The sequence below is a fragment of the Tasmannia lanceolata genome, unplaced genomic scaffold (assembly GCF_043159265.1).
Source record: "Tasmannia lanceolata isolate RefF3 unplaced genomic scaffold, GAP_Taslan_0.1 ptg000019l, whole genome shotgun sequence".
Lineage (NCBI taxonomy): Eukaryota > Viridiplantae > Streptophyta > Magnoliopsida > Canellales > Winteraceae > Tasmannia > Tasmannia lanceolata.
In genome coordinates, this window is record NW_027518696.1 from 7031617 (window position 1) to 7036562 (window position 4946).

Consider the following 4946-nt stretch of genomic DNA (forward strand, 5'->3'; position numbering starts at 1 on the left):
GGAACGTAAAAACCAAAACTAGAGGCTTCTTCCCCTTCTTCCTTTTCTTATATATACCGAAATTAAGCGCGTGAATTACGAGTCCCGTTGACACTTTTAACGTGATTTGACGTCGACCGGCGTTAAAGTCTGCCCACAATTTGCGTTAAGAGTGGGGCGCATTATCCTATGGTCCATGATATGACACGAGGTTGTGTGGTCCAATGGTCCAATTTGTCATTTGAACATCTTGTAATGGAGTCGAGTGGGTCCCACCGATTATGAAAATTCCAGCATGACGTCTATCAAATGAGCAGACTCTTGGGCGTTGTCTCTAGCAATGGGTTTTCATGCAAACGTGAAGGAAAAAAAATCAAAGAAATCAAAGCTTTCAAAGCTTCTTTTAGGTTTGGAAAAAGACAGACTTGGAAGCATTCATAGTGACGTGGATCTTTATAAATGCAAAAGTTAACCCATGTTTGGCAACCATGATTTTTTATTTTATTTTGCAGGGAATATTAGTTGAGAGAGAGAGAGAGAGAGAGAGAGAGGGGAGAATTTTTTTTTTTCAAGGAACGGCAATGATAAATTCGCATCCCTTGCAGGATAATACGCACCCCTTTAAAGAAGGATATGTGGAAGACTTTTAACGCTTTTTAACTTTTCAAAGGGGTGCGAATTATCCTAGAGGGGTGCGAATTTATCATTACCCTATAGGAAAAATACAACTCTCACAATTTTCTCCCTGTCCTGCCTACATGGCTCCTCTCCGACCACCGGATAAGCAAATATTCCATGGAAAAAAAATTCATGGATGCCAAAGATGGGCATGTTTGGCAATGATAAACATGTTTAGCTACGTTAAAAAAAAAAAATTTTGTTCCATGGAATATTAGTGGATACAAATCTGAAAGATGGGCTAAGAATGAGGCAGGGGAGAGAACTGATGAGGGACAACCGCACAGGTGTAGAGAGCATCGAACGAGCACGAGAATTCCCCTACAAAAATAAATTACACTACTGCAAATTGAGCTTTCACCCGCTCTTCTTCGGGCTTTTCATGCTCCCCTTATTCCTGTCCTCTCATGTCTCCCAATTCCCCTGTCTCTCACAAGTGGCCCTACTAATATTTCAAGAAATATTTTTTCTTGGTTGCTAAAAAAGATCCTATTTATTTAAAGGGAGATGATTTTTTCACCCCCCTAAGGATTATGCGCCCCCTTTTAATGTAAATTGTCCACTTTAACGCTTCTTGATGTCAAATCAAGTTTTTTTTTTTTTTTTTTTTTGGGGGGGGGGGGGGGTGGGGGGTCATATGATTCTACAGAAGAAGTGGTGGAAAAAATCATGTCCCAAAATCTTATTAATATAAAATTCCTGTAACTTGTTAATTCGATAGCTTAACTTTTGGAATTGCTAGGGACCACCCAAAAAGACATTTCGCGGCAGGCGGTTGCAGGTGAGAGCAGCCACTTCAGATGAATTAAATGAATAAGACAAAGTCGGATGAAAGGTTAGCCTATGTGGCTGCTCTCACAAGCAACAGCTAGGGGCGAAATGCCTTTATGCGATGGTCCCTAGCAAATCCCATTAACTTTTTCAAGTTTTGATATGGTAGGGCTCTTCATCTCTACTCAAACCCAAGCATATGGTGGGGCCCACCATATTACACCTATGAGTGGGTCCACATCCCCACCCAAATACATGCACAGGGTGGGTCCCAACTTTTACACCACGTTTTGATAGGGTGGTGAGTCCAATAAACTCCACTCAAACCCATTCATCAGGTGGGGCCCAAATTTTTATCCGGTGTTTTGATGGTGTGGGTTGGAGAATTGGTCAATGAGTTCCAAAATCGGCCACTTTTATCATTTCCCAAAGGGATCAACCCCTTTTTTTTTACTTGGGAGGGGCTGATGTACTTTATCATTTCCCGTTCACAAATTAAACCAAGGTTTTTACTCAGAGGTAATTTGTTAAGAGTTCTTTTACAAATAAGGCAAAGTCAAAGACTTCTTTTGCAAAGCACGCCTTTCACAAAAGCACGTAATGACGGAAACCCCATATCTTTGTATTAGAAGATGATCATTTTGTGCTTTGTAACCATATCCCTCGTGAACTCTGAGGAGTCACCTCCCACAACCGTCCTCTCTTTTCTCTCTTCTTTTCACCTACTTTTTAGTCATAAACATAGTTAGCAAAATGTGATTATGCAAAAAAGGAGAGGGCAAAAATTCTAGTTTAATATGGTACCGGTCCAAAAAAATGTATTCATAAAAACGGATACACAAGAAAATGAGATTAAGATTTTGGTCGTTTACAAAAACTAGTTGCAGTCTCGCACGGGGCGAAGAAAAAATTATGATCTTGATAAAATTGGATATGATCCTGATTAAATTGGGATGTAGATGGATATGTGCTAAAATATTGATAACCCCAATAATTTTGCAAGCAATAACAATGGCAAAATGACTTAAAAGTCTAATATCAATCCTTGATTTTGGAGTTATTTCATTATATAGAAATTATTTTTTTTATATTTAAAAACGCTTGTGATATCAGTGAGTTTAGGAGATTTAATCCATAGAGAGAGATTATTTTAATCAATCCTTGATTTTAGGCGATTTTTCCATTCCTTGATTTTAGGCTTTTTTTCAATTCCAATATAAGAAGCGTATTTTAGGAGATTTAATCTGTAGAGAGATATTATTTTAATCAATCCTTGATTTTAGGCGATTTTTCGATTCCTTGATTTTAGGCGTTTTGTCAATTCCAATATAAGAAGCGTTTTAAATGTCGGGTTAGGAGATTTAATATGTTGTGAGAGATTATTTTAATCAATCATTAATTTCAGGCGATTTTTCCATTCATTGATTTTATGCGCTTTTTCAATTATAATATACAAAGTGCGTTTTAAATTTCGGCCGGAAATTCTGTAATTTTTGTGAGATGAGTGGTGGGGGGGGGGATTTTTTCTTAATTATCACAGGTGTAATTTTAAAATAAAAAGGTAACATAATAAAATGTTGAGTACCATGATAAGCTAAGAGAAGCAGAGACTAAGATGTTGCAGATAAAGATGAAAAAAAATATGAAGAGAAATATTACCAAATTAAAAGAGAGAATCCGGTGTGTGAAATTGATGTTGGAGCCGAAGGAGATAACTGTTATGAGGAGAGAGAGCGGATGGAGGCAGGGGAATGGTGACGAAAATAAGGTAAAATGGACGCTAAATATGAAAGTTTTGGAAGATGAGGCGTTTCAGAAAGGGTAAGACGAATAGTCGCAATGGATTATGGGTTTTGGATAATCAATATGTCTGCTTGGAGAGAGAAACAGAGAGAGAGAGAGAGAGAGAGAGAGAGAGAGAGAGAGAGAGAGAGAGAGAGAGTTTTGGATTTTAGATACGTAAATACTGAGGAGGCTCGTTGAAATGGCTTTTGGAATAGATGCGTCCAAAAAAAAAGTCTTGAATGAGGTTTGCAGAGGGAGTGCCACATGGCACACCCTCAGCGTACCACATCCAGCTTTATATAGATAGTATAGATATGATGGGGTTAAAATTGGAAAGTTGGCCAAAAAATCCGTTTAAAACGCATTTTAAACGTGTTTAAAATGTTTGCCTAAATATAACAGGTAAAAGCTTTAAACGAGTATTAAACGGCACACCAATAAAACAAGTTTTTTTTCAAAAAAAAATGCCATTTAAAACATATAAAGGCATTTCGCCCTAGTGCAATAGATGTGCCATATGTTGGGTAGAGATGCATCTTACGTCAACCTTACATTGTGCCTATGAGATGTGGCAATCCAAGGAGAAGCCCTATTGAGACTTGTAGTTGTATACAAGGTTTTAAATTTCGATTTTGGCGTAACTTTGGTCCTCACCGAAACCAAAATTTTAGCCAAAATCCCGAAATTTTGGCTGAAATTCGGTAGAGGCGTTCGAAATGTCGTTTTCTTGGGTACCAAATTTTGGTCGAAATTTTGGCTGAAATTTTGTAAAGGAAAAAAATTAATATTTTATCAAGAATTTCTACCGAAATTTACCAAATTTCAGCAATTTCGGTTTCAGAACGTTTTGGTTTCGGTCCTCACCGAAATTCGAAATTTCAGTCTGAAATTTTTTATTTCGGCCGAAATTTAAAACCTTGATTGTATATACTTGCCATCCACACTTCACTTTAGACTTTGTTCTTAAATAAAATATTCTACTCAACTCAACTCAACTAAGCCTTTGTCCCAATCTTAAATAAAATATTAGTAGAACAAAATTGGTGAACAACAAACAAGATACTTCTGGGATAACATTGTACAAATAGGATATCCAATCATAGGAGGAATTAACTAAGAATCTCTATCCTTCGAAGAACAGCAATCCTTATACTATCCTTATACTATATATAAAGTGTGAAATTTTTTCTGTATATCTTGTCGTAATTTATCTACTTTGCTTCCATTTTTCCGTAATTTTTCATTTAAAACTTAGTACCCACATGATTATTATTTATTGCTATTATATATTGCTACCCACCTTTGCACAAATCCTACTTTTGCTAATCGTTGCAGTTTGCACCACATCAACAATAAGACAAATGTCTCAAAAAGTCAACGAACATAAATGGGCTAACATCACATGATCGCATGCAATTGCAAAAGATAGGATGGCGAAGGTGGCTAGCAAATCCCTATACAAACAAAAAAAAAATCTTAAAAAATATGTCAAGCTATTATTTATTGCTACCCACCTTTGCACAAATGGCACTTCTACCAATCTTTGCACTTTGCACCACGTCAAGGATAAGACAAATGTCTAACATCACATAATCGCATGCAATTGCAAATGATGGGTTGGCGAAGGTGGCTAGCAAATCCCTATACCAAAAAAAAAATAGCTGAAAAAATATGTCAAAAATCCGACTGACCCCGGGTTGTGACTAGGCCCTTACAGGCCGGGTGCGGGTCCG